Raw genomic sequence first — 12,997 nt, 5'->3', positions numbered from 1 at the left:
AGGAATAACTTGAGCAAAAATGTGAAACAATACAAAAAGGTACCTCACAAAACAAGTTCTAGCTAGCTAACTGCTGTGGAATAGATAGATACAGTAGATAGATAGACTCTTAATAGCTAGCTGAGGGATGATTTCATTGCTGAAGCTTACAAACTACACAAAAAAGTACTTTAAATCATCTTAAACTGGACATATTATAAAATATAACCAGAGCAATATTGTAAGCTTTGAAGCTAAATAGCTAACACATTCTTGGTGAGAACACTTATAAAGGAAGTAAGAACACATGTAAAATAAAAATATTAATCTATACATATATCAAGCTCCTGGACAATACCAATTATATTTTGTGTTTCTGTATTTCAAATCATTCCTCGGCCTTTCTTCCATTGTCTCCGGTCAGTCCCTTGGTAATAGCAGAACGATTTTCCGACGCCGGTGTCAGAAATCCGTCCAAGAACCGCCATTGGATTTCCCTTCTCATCGGGAGTGAAAGGTGCCTAAACGTCAAGTTTCAGTGTTTTGGATTCTAATCCTGTGCAATTACAACGGGGCACCTCCGGGCTTTGAGGTTTGCTGGCGGAATGTGCGGCGTGTCGGATGTTGGTGGACTTTAAGCTGTTTCCTCGAGATGTGCCTCCCAAAAAAAACATCCCCTTTAATTTTTCAACTTTTGCCCTGCAAAGAAACGGAAAACGATGCGCAATTTGAAATTCTTGTCTATTTTTGCAATATTGGAGGGACAAAAACATCTTTACCGGACGGTTCTTGTTCGGAAACCGACGTGCCTTCTATGGAAATTTGAAGATGATTATTCGAGGGGCAACAATCTGTCTCAACGCATTCATGACACGTTGCGTGAGACAAATAAGCCAAATGACTAAAAATAGGCCATAGAGTCAAAAAATAGTCCAGGAATGCAGATGAGAGTGACAGAAGACATAATGGGATATAATTAGGTGAGAACAATGGACACAGCAACAGTTGTGGTCCCGTGATGACCGCAACCATAACCACGCTGCTCCACTCTCAGTATCCACAAAGAAAGAAATGAAGACCAAAAAATGTTTTATGTGTTAAGTAAATTTTTTCCATTACTTAAGACATAAAAAATCTTTGATTTATAAAAATGTAAAAAAAAAAGAACAAATAAGATGTCACTCAGTCTTGTATTTCACCGTTTTATTGTCAAGCTTGGGGAGTAATAGAATATATGTAACAGCTTTTTTCATGAACCGGAACTGGTAGAGAAACCAAATGCGTGATGTTTCTCACACAAGCCTTTCATTTTACGGGAAATGGGGCCGTCATGCAGTCTGGCATGGAGCAACAGGAAGCCAGAGGCCGACGAGATCGATACCAATTGCTTGAGCAGATATCGGACAGATGGGGTCGATACCGGACAGGATGGTACAGACAGGATTGATATCAGAATAGGATATTGAAATTAAACAGGACAAACTAGACGGGAACAAAACTGGAGATCAAAATAGACGGGAACGATACCGGATAGGAAACACAGGCAGGAAACCGGACCGGGTCAAAACCCACGTCTTGCGGGGCAGAGGTTCGTTGACGAATTGACAAGGGGAGAGTGAGAGCACTGAGATTAAATAGAAGGGAAGCCAATCTATCAACGAGTCGCAGCTGGCATCACACGGTTGGGGCCAATTAGGCGCCATGGCAACCGTGACAGCCTAACTTAATTAGGGATTAAAAAAAATAAAATTGTATTACAGTTACAGAAAAAAGAAGCAATTCAATAACAGGTATATTTAGTAAAAATAAGGATTACTTTGCAGAAGAACAATCTTATTTAAAAGCATGTTTTTGTTGCACACTTTAGGTGTGCGTTGTTTTAAACTTTTTTTCCGGGTACTCGTTTGCATTAGCTTCGTTTACATTTGCCATGTTAGTTTGCTCCCCTCTCTCACAAGCGCTCACTCTCGCTCTGCCTGTGTTCTCATTCATTCCACGCACATACTTGTGCACTCACTCTCAGGACCCTCGTAGCTGCCCTAGATGCCTGAGTACAAATGACCAAAAAATAAAATAAAAGTGTCATATGATTAAGATGCAACTAACGAGACAACACCAACAAACAAGTATGAACATATATCTAATGAGCTGAGGAATATTATGCTATTACGACTCTTTGGGTCGAAAAGGTTCCCGACTCCTGGCATATTTGATATTGGAGTAATCCAAAAGTAATTGAGACTAATTAAGTTACATTACTTTAATATTGTAGTATCCGGATAACATTAGTGATAACATTTTTAAACGGGTGACTGATAAATGTATCGGATAACATTTTTTATGTTTTTTTTGTGTAATTAAAACAAATATATATTAAAACAAGAACAATTATCTATATGGCAGACAGTGGTCATGATTACCGATGTGAATCACCTGTGCCTGCTTATTTGGCGCCAACTGCTGCGGGTTCTGATTGGCTCCCTGTCCCTTCTTAAACCCAGTCCTGTCAATCCCCTGTTGTCAGTCCGTCAACGAACCTCTGCCCCGCAAGACGTGGGTTTTGGTTTGGTCCTGTGTTCCTGTTGGTATCCCCTGTCCGGTATTGTTCCCGTTTATTTTGTCCTGTTTAATATCGGTTTCCAGTTTTGTTCCCGTCTATTTTTATACTGTTTATTATTCTCTCCAGTTTGCATTCCCGTCTAGTTTGTCCTGTTTATTTTCGATATCATGTTTCATTATCTATCCTGTCTGTCCCATCCTGTCCGGTATCAACCCCATCTGTCCGATATCAACTCGGGCAATTAGTATTGATCTCATCAGTCTCTGGCTTCCTATCATTTCACGCCGGACTGCTGCCTGGCTTGTGTGAGAAACGTCACGCATTTGGGTCCTGTTCCAGTTCCTGACAAGAATAAGACATTTTACCTTTTTTACCACATGTTAACTTGACTCTTCTTTTAGAAGTGTTTTAATTTTCATTTTTATCCTTTAAAAAATTGATTTTCACAATGTATGCTTTAATTTCAATACCAATTTTAACTTGACCCAAACTTACACTCCTGTTTGCTATCATCACGCACAGGGTTGGGTAGGGTTACTTTAACTTGATTACTTTCAATTACTTTTGGATTACTCCAATACCAAATATGCTAATAAAAGACAAAAAAACTAAATATGAATACAATTACTAAATTTTGTGCAGGCTTGGGGAGTAACGGAACACATGGAACGGCAAAAATGATGTTGGCAAGCTGTTTTCATTTTGTTTCTGTCGCATTTTTTGTTAGTTTTGCCGGGGATCAAAGAGATCAAAGCCAGGAGAGAAAGCTTACCACATGTTGTGAGTCATAATTTTATTAGTAATTGAAAGTAATCAAGTTAAAGTAACCCTACCCAACCCTGATCACGCATTACTGATCAAGCCAGGCCCTGACATTTAAAGCCACACACGTCCAAAGTCTTTACTATTAAATGTCGAACAAAATCGAAGAGAAATAAAGATATTGTGCTCGTTTTATTTATAAAGCTAAAAATAAATAAATGGTCTCTATAGGTCACAAAGGCCATATATGATAGTTAGACAAAACAACCCTTTGGAGTTTTTCGCCACCTGGCCCGCCGTCCCCCCTTTTTTTCTCGAGCGTCTTCGTGCATTACCCTCACTCTGACCTTGTCTTGATATCACATCCTTGGAGGAGGAATGTAAATGGTATCTGTCCAATCCGTTACCGCCGAAGCGGCTGCCTCTCGCCGCTCCTGCTCGGCCCCGGCTGCCGGGGCCACATGATCTTTCCCTTGTTCCAGACATAATTTGCGGCTTCGTTTTTTTTTTTTTTTGAGGCTGACGCTGCGTCTGCACCGCTTCTGCTGTTTCAGGCGTCGGCAGCGCTGCGTGTGCCGCTACCCCGGGATGACGGAAATTCCCGCTTTTCTCGCCGGAGCCCAAAGGGGTCGCTGTTGTTTGTTTGGGAGCGGAACGGCAATCAAGATGATGGGAAACTGCTAATCGGTGACATCTAAATATCGACCAAGTCTACACATACAGTGGTACATCTTCATACAACGCTGTGTTAATTAATTCCAGGATCGTGCTCGTACTTCGAACTGCTCATGTATTGAGCGAATTTTTTTGATATAAAATACCGTAAATTCCGGACTATAAGCCGCTACTTTTTTCCCAAACCTTCAACCCTGCGGCTTATTCAGTGATGCGGCCAATTTATGTAACTTTTCTAACAGCCACCAGCAGCGCTCGAGTACTAAAGGTAATGATTTAGACCGGTGGAATATATGCGCCGAGGAAGACTGCAACTTCTTAGCTTGTGCACAAATTAAATTAGCGTAGACATATCCTCATCATGCAAATTGCAAAAAGAAAGGCACATGACGTTGCTTTCAAGCTAAAAGCAAACGAGCAGGCCGATAAAGATGGAAACAGAGCTACTGCACGTCAACTTCACTTCGCGAGTGTGTTGCTAGCGTGTTTTTGTTCACGGGAGCGTGGGTCGACGTCTAGGTGACAAAGTCTCATTTTATACTGGGGAAGAAGACTTTGATGACGTCAGTTATAAGGAGGAAGATAAGGACGGTTTACCGTGGTTTCTTCAAGCACTGTATGTTTTTTTAACAGAGCCGTTTGCAGTGTTACGAGCGTGTTCCTAGTAGCGTTTTGCTACCCTTCACAGGCACGGTTTGGGATGAAAGTTATAATATTATAATTAAAGCTTTGAAAACTCTTTCGGTGTACCGTCTTTCTTTGTAAATATGTGTAACCAATGTATAATATGTATTTGCACCTGTATATTTTTGTAATGTATTTATTTGAGACACTTATTCTGATATGTTTTGCGAATTAAAAAAGAGGGGCGGAGCAACCGCGGGCTGACGGGAAGTGGGGTAAAGGTGAGTGAGACCTGTTGTCATGGCGGACAATAGTGGATATATATTTTTCCCACCCTTACCTTTGGTAATATAGACTTTTTTTCCTTGGATTAGTTTCAACGGGTACCCGGACTCTGCAGGTCTGCATCAAACTTTAAGTACTGGTATCAATTTCTGTTCATTTTGCCGGCTGTGGTTTTTGGACTGTATACTTTATATTCAGTTACAAACGCGGGACTCAAAGCCGAGTTTGGGCTAATTTTGTGATTGTGTTACGTGTTTTGGGGCAGCAGTAGCTCAGGAGGTAGAGCGCTCGTCTTGGGATCAAGGGATCCTGGTTCGAATCCCGGCTCGTCCGTGTTACATGTCGAAGTGTCCTTGGGTAAGACACTGAACCCCTAATACCCCCAATAAGCAGGTTAGCGCCTTACATGGCTGCAAGGCCGCTATTGGGAAATGTGGAGCACATTGTAAAGCGCTTTGGGAAGTCATTGACTTGAAAAGCGCTATATAAATGCAGATCATTTCATTTTAATGTGGGCGCATGCGGCTTATATACAGGTGCGGCATGTGTAAGTACAAAATCGGTTTTCCTCTTAAAATGTGGTGGGTGCGGCTTATAATCAGGTGCGCTCTATAGTCCGGAATTTACGGTAATTAAAAACTAATTGGCCTGTTCCCAAACATTAGAAACATACAGTAAAAAATAAATAAAGTGGTCTTGATGAAATAAAATGGGAGTTTATTATGAGCACTTACACCAGAGGCAGTCGCCTTAACAAAGATTGGTGAGGAGAAGGTGCGGGAGCCAGGGAGGAAGTGTTTGAAAGAGGACTCACCGACATTGCATACGCGTCACTTTATTTGTTTTCCCAGTATTTGATACGTTTTTTGATCATTTCAAATTCTATATACCGTATTATAATTTTTATACCGGGAAAAAAAGACTGATCTCATCTTGGCCAAGTCGGCTCTAACCTGAAGAGTCTTTGTCACTTGTAGTCATACTTATTGGCTAGCCAATATTGTCACATTCGTCTACATAGTCTGTCTTGCTGTGAGTAAATAGGTGCTGTTGTGTTTGTAAAGGTAATTCTCTCTTAATACGGAGGATTTGCAATAACTGAGAATTGGAAGAGATCGAGAGACTGTTGTTGATACGAAAGCACTGTACATTTAAAATTAAAGTTACTGTAACTTTAAATGAATGTACACAAAAAAAAAATCCTGCACAATTTCTTTCTTTGTGTCATAGTTTGCATGCGCAAACTGGACGAGCTGATGCTTCAAGTGTGCAGTCACCAGTGGTTAGCGGTCTCTAGTGGATGAGATGATGTGAGAGTGAGGAGTCACAAGCGGTGAGCGATCTGGAGGGGTCTCTAGTGGTAGCCTCAGGAGCTGCTGTATTTCCTTTCATATAGTAAGTAAGATTTTTGTTATAAATAGAATTTGTGTACCTAAATGATCATGTTTAGAGGTGCTTCCATAAATAGGTACCGCTGTATACAAAAAAGTGCATCACTTTACAAAGAAAAAATTGAAATGACAAGATTTCAGCGCAAGTCAGTCTGGCTTCATTGAGGCCATTTAACCTAAAGAGCGCATTTTCTAGTGAAGTGTTATGACACGTGTGAGACATATTGCATGTGAGCGTGCAGCAGCTTGTCTGTAGACTCCTCCTGCTGCTACGAAAAACACGACGAGCCTTCACACTACCTGGCACACTCTTAAAACACATCACGTCAAACAATAGACAAAATCCCGTAAAATTCGGACTATAAGGTGTACTTGATTATAAGCTGCACATTTTTAAAGGAAAAGCCCATTTGCACAAACATAAGCCGCACCTGACCTACAAAAATGACGCAGACACAGCTCTCTGGTGACTCTGCTTTCCTTTGCATTTCTTACCTCATGATTAATGGCTGCTGGCATTAGTTTGTATTGCATTGTCTTATGGAGCATCATCGCCCCCTACGGGTCACGCCCAAGAGGACAAGTGCATGCTACTCTTTAACAGGGCACTATGAAATGTGAGTTACTGCAAGGATTGATCAATTCTGGAAATTTATTTTGGGCCATACAAAAAAATTAAGGTAGCATTTGCCAGTGGTAAAGTGTATGGGAAAAACTTTCTCTCTGTCACCTGTTGTCAGTCCGTCTGCAAACCTCAGTTTACTCTAGGCAAGCTTTTTTCGACCCTGACTCCTACCTGTTTTTGCTCCCGTCTGTTTCCCGGCTTCGACCCGTTTGTTTTATCCTGACCACGTCAACTCTCCTCTCCTGGCTTTCGACTCGTTTCCGATCCCGACCACGTTTTTTTCTTCCCTGTCCCGGCTACTGACCCGTTTTTTCTGTTCCCGACACCGCCATCGCTCACCACGGAAGTCCTACTTCCATGTTTGGAGCGACCTGCCTCCCGCGTCCAGCGATTACCGGATCGTGGGTGCAACCCTTTGCTTTCTTCCAATAAAACTGAGAGGAACGTAACGCAAATGGGTCCTGTCTCCGTTCTGGTCCTGACAATTTCCATATTACCGTCATTTTACCCAACACCTCTTGTATATGGGGAGGAATTTTGCTCATGAATATTTACACACGTATTGTTCCAATCCAAAAATGTATTTGCAATTTACTTAAGATGGAAGAATCATATATAGTCTCTTAAAAAAGCCACAAGCAACATTAAAAATCGCATATGTTAATTGCAGATATATTTGTGGATCTCCAAAATGCTTGATTCACACCAGTTTTTTTTCCTTTAATGGCACTGGAGAAATAAATTAAAAAATACTCTATCATAGTCCTTAAAAAGTGCTTGAATTTGGAAACCAAAAAGAATTTGGACAATAATTATTGCATATACACCTTAACGTGTAGCGGTCCCGGGTTTGATTCCAGCTACCAGCTTCTCTGTGAATTCTCTGTGCATTTTCTTCTCTTGCATGAGTGGATTTTCTCCGAGCACCGCAGTTTCCTCCCACATTCCAAAAACATGCATGACAGGTTGATTGGTGAAATTATCCCGGGATATGGATGCGTATGTGATTGGCTGGCAATCAGTTAGGCTGCCCTCTACCTAATTCAGAATTATGTCATGTTTTTTGGGACACTGAAAGAGTCTTTACAGGCAAAACGTGATCCACGTGCTCACACATTCAGTTTCCTTTTTTGGGGGTCATTTTTATTTTTGTTCTTTTTCCTACTGATGCTTTCCCCAAACATCTAGATTCTTTAATTGTGATTTTAATAATTTTTGTGTTGAGTTTGAGTATTTTATTTAAGGGCAAAATAGTGTATTTTTTAAAAATGATTTTGTGGAAGTATTGTTAGCTTCAGTCTATTTCTTTATGGTGGTATTCTTATAAATGTTTTTCAAATTTTTGTTATCAACTGATAAAAATGAATTGTATTTTTTTCCCCATTATTTTTTTCTTTTCAAGCATATCGCAACAAATATCAAATCACAAAACTAATAAATCAACTGGGGTTAAAGCCAAAGGCTTATACGCAACCTATTCCCCCTTTATTTATTTTTTTAAACAATAACAATTAAATACTCTATCAAACATTGAAATCAAAGGGGAAAAAACTATGACAAGCCCAATTATTAATCAACAAATACGCTCTATACCAGGGGTCGGAAACCTTTTTGATCAAAAGAGCCATAAAAGCAAAATTTGGAGGATTTTTTTTTTTTTGTTAAAATATTTAAAGAAAAAATTCAACAAATCCGCCAAACACGCTCTGCGGACAAAAGGTAGTACTTCAGCGCATTTGTGTCCTACATAATGGTTTTAAAATGAGGTGCAAACAAAGTTTTTTAGTAAAAATGTCCCAATCTACTGCAAATGAGGATACCAGCGAATTTACCTTCAGTGCAGACGGCTCTGGTCAATGGACAGAAAGTGCACGTGTTCTGTCCTGTGTAAAGCTCAGCCCATTCCTACTGCTCACCCAATCAAATTGCCCTGGGTCCTTAGCTAGAGCTTCTGGGTCAAATATGTGTTTGGGGTTAGAGTTTGTTCTATGAGTTTTCATCTTAAAGTGTCTCAATGGTGAACCTAAATTGTTTAATGAGCTTCCATATGAAGGATTTCTTAGCAACTTACAGCCAAAACGGGATTTTCTGGTGTGACACTGTTTGTAAAGTGTATTTAAAATTGTGTCCTATATAGACTGGACTGAACTGTTGGACCCTGCATGTTGACATTTGAATTTTATCAATATTTACTCTTTTATGAATATTTTAGTCAATCAGAAAGCAGAACACATTGCATGATAAAAATGTGTTAAATGGCAAGACAGTGAAAGGGGAACCGCATGTAGCGAGGGATCACTGTAATCTGAAAACAATTGAGTTCATGAGGTACCGAATCTAAAACAAATCAAAAACAAACTCCAACCACAAAGCTCCTCCCTCCAAAAACAACATATCCCCAAAATCAATACAACAGACAAATCCAAAATGGAAAAAAACACAAAAGGGAAAAGAAAAAAAAAAAAAGAAAAGAAAAACCAAACACAAGATAACATGAATCTTCCTAACAAAATCCCCAAAACAAACACCCGAACCGTCTACAAAACACAAAAATAGATATAAGAAAACCCCCAAAACAAAGCAAAACCAAAAAACACAATATAATATTAAAATCCCACCCGAAAAACGATGGATAAAACACCAGCACCTTCACCCAAATGCAAAATCCCCCCCAGGGCCCGACAACTTTCAACGGTTTACCCCTGCTGCATCATACGGGTGCCCTGCCCATCCCTTAGAACACGTCTAAACATCCCCTAAAATCAAAAACAACAAATGAATACAAAACACAGTAACCTCCATTACCCCCAAAACACACACAAAACACATAAAACGAGTTCACAAAGGTCCAATAGAAGTATTTACGTATTTTGATCAAAAAAAAGGATCATTATCCGTACATTGAGCTTTGTTCCCATTGTAGGATAGTTTTATTTTGAAAAAGACTACAATTTTGAAGGTTTTGTTGGAGGGTCTGGCACAGAAACCTGGCTATAATTAATCCTCGTAGTAAATGGGATCTTTTTTTTGTTTTGTTTTTTTCTTTATTCTGCTTTCACTTTAGTAAGCTGATTATATTGCAAATTGCAATTTAATCTTCAAGAAATATTTACATTTTAATCAAACCTTTAAAAAAATTCCTACATTCACTCTTGGGAGAAAGGTGGAGCTCACATTTGGTCGACCAGGGCGAGTTTTTCTAAATTGGACTCAGGCCAAATTGTACATGGACACCCACCTCCTGCTCATGCTGGAATTTAGTCCTTGACATTGTGGAATTAGTCACTGAGATTACGGGACAAATTATTCCAATGTTAACAAAAGTGGAAACCAGACCTGCACCTTTATCCGGAGAAGCATGCGAAGAAAAAAAAGATAAAAAGTTGGGTCTGAGCCTCATTTTTTTAAATAAGAATTGAAATGCAGGTGAAAAAAGTGCAGTCAAACATAAAGCTTTAAAGGTGTCATTAGAAGTTAAACTTTTACAGTTGATGTATTTTCGCTTCATTGTCCTCCCCCAGTTGACATTAAGACTGTGCCTGTGGGGCTCCTGGGTTTTTATCGCCATCCTTTTTGTGGACTCGCGTTGCCCGGAGATACGGTGTCAACGCCTACGGTCGTGCCCATCCTGTAGATAAGGCCAAAGTCAGGCGGACCCTCCGGTTCTCATGTGAGCAATAAGGAAAAGTGATGAGATGTTTCCAGGTGTGTTCTGCTTTCCCTTATTTTCCCAGGAAATTTGGCATGTAATGACAAAAGGGGCAACCAAGAAGAAAAAAATATGTTGTTTTGTTTTTTATCTCTCCTAATTATTTTGGACTTTATTTGGTCAATAAAGTGAAATTGATTAATGTTCTAATGCACTTTGGTTTTAGTTTCTACATTATTTCATTCAAAACTTGTTGCACCTTAGTATGTAGCAGTGGTTCTGAAATAGTGGGGCCCCTGGGTCACTTTTTTTTAAGCTTTCCTAGAATCAAGTGCAATTGCACCTCCACTACACTAGGGGAGCAGTGGTGCTCTCTCTGCAGAGTGTTTTTGTTTAGCCTCCATATAGCATATAGCACAGAATAAGAACATTAAGTATGAGGTCTTGACACGAAGTATAGTGGACCCCCACTCTGGGTGGTGGGAGGGAAGTTCGAGTGTTAGACTTTAAGGGGGCACGGGAGGATTTCTTCTTCCAAGGGGGTTTGTGACCGAAAATAATTGAGAAGCGCTGGTATAGGGTAAGTCTTATTTTTATTTGTTTAAAACAAAAAGCTATAAAACTGGAGGCCCAAACCATTTTGAAGCTGAGGTCTGGGACATCCAGTCAGTGGAGGCACGTGAAGTAGTGCCTCAGCTTTCATCATGTAAGCATTAAAGTTTAATCCCGTCTTAAATGGTTATATTTATCCAGTGTTAAAGTTTTCTCTCACTTAACCTCACTATTTTTAGATTTTTCTCTTCAAAATTGTTTTGCTTTCACATTGTATTATACAGTACATATTATTAATACGATTAATGAGTAACGTATTACTCCGCAAATGCAAAGTGAGGCACGTAATTCACCTGCCTTATGGCAAAGGGTGATAGTGAGACCAAGAATTTTGATTTTGGCGCACACCTCTGCCTCGAACGACAAAAATACTGCTCTAATTAGCAAGCTATCAGCAGGTAAACTTATCCAGTAATTATGTTCTTGTTGCAAGGACTTTCTTTATAAGAGATAATTACCTGTCTATTGATGCTTTTATTCAAAAGGAGCAGTGTTAGACTTTATTTATTAGTTAAGGTAACACAATGTTTTTTTTTACCATACTACAGTTTATATAATGTGTTCTTGCTCTGCCAATCAAAGGAGGAATGAAATGTAAGTTCATTCGTTTTTAAATCCCACTGTGCCCCACGAGACACGAACGTCACCGCCAGGGTTGGGTATGGTTACTTTAACTGGATTACTTTCAATTACTTTTGGATTACTCCAATACCAAATATGCTAATAAAAGACAAAAGAAACTAAATATGAATAAAATGATGACTCACACCACGTGGTAAGCTTTCTCTCCTGGCTTTGATCTCTTTGATCTCCGGCAAAACTAACATAAAATGCCACGGAAACAAAATGAAAATAAATCCAAACCGCTTGCCAACATCATTTTTGCCGTTCCATGTATTCCGTTACTCCCCGAGCCTGCACAAAATTGAGTAATTTTATTCATATTTAGTTTATTTTGTCTTTTATTAGCATATTTGGTATTGGAGTAATCCAAAAGTTATTGAAAGTAATCCAGTTTAAGTAACCCTACCCAACCCGGATCACCGCATGTTACTGTGTTTGTAACTGATTAGCATCCAAGGCTGTTTGATGTATATTTCCAAAATAACAACTTATTATGTTATTCGTATCTTGGTCTTATGGGTTTTTAAAAGGCTACCTGGTACCCGAAGGTATTATTATGGTGACCCCCAGAACACACAAACTCCTGCTTGCTTGCTAAGAAGCTTCGTGTTCTTTGTTTGATTTATGTATTTTTTCCATGTGGGACATTTCTATTTTATTTTCAGCTCCCTCAGCAAAAATGCCACAGTTGTATCCATCCATATATAGTGTTAGTCTATGCTTCTGGCTAGCCACAATGGAGCACATCTCATAAACAGACAGGACTCATCAATGGAGCCCACTTTTGAAGTGAGGGCAAACTATCATTCGCTTCATTTATTTTGGTGAGTTACATGATTGAAATCATCCTCCTTTTAATGTCAAAAGTGAAACACTTAAACAACATCTATTTGCATGATGACAGCGCTCTGCTTGACCTGAACACCCCCCCCCCACACACACACACACACACACCCGATCACAACAAGGTGACCTACAATAAAATGTACTGTATTATTAATGTCTAAGACAGCTCAAACAAACCAAACTGTACTTTATTTGCTGTTTTTATTGATTTTCAAAATAAGATTTCAATCTAAGTTGCTTTTTCCAAACCTTTTTTTGTTAATTTAATGACAAAAATGCATTCATTTTTCGTGTCTGCTAATAGATTAATATGTCATACAACGTTTCTCTTTCTCTCTCTCGCTCTCGACAATTAAGCTTCTTTT

Source organism: Urocampus carinirostris, chromosome 1 (genome assembly GCF_059441175.1).
Source record: "Urocampus carinirostris isolate Australia breed hairy pipefish chromosome 1, RoL_Ucar_1.0, whole genome shotgun sequence".
Classification (NCBI taxonomy): Eukaryota; Metazoa; Chordata; class Actinopteri; order Syngnathiformes; family Syngnathidae; genus Urocampus; species Urocampus carinirostris.
Note: the sequence above shows the minus strand (reverse complement) of the source record.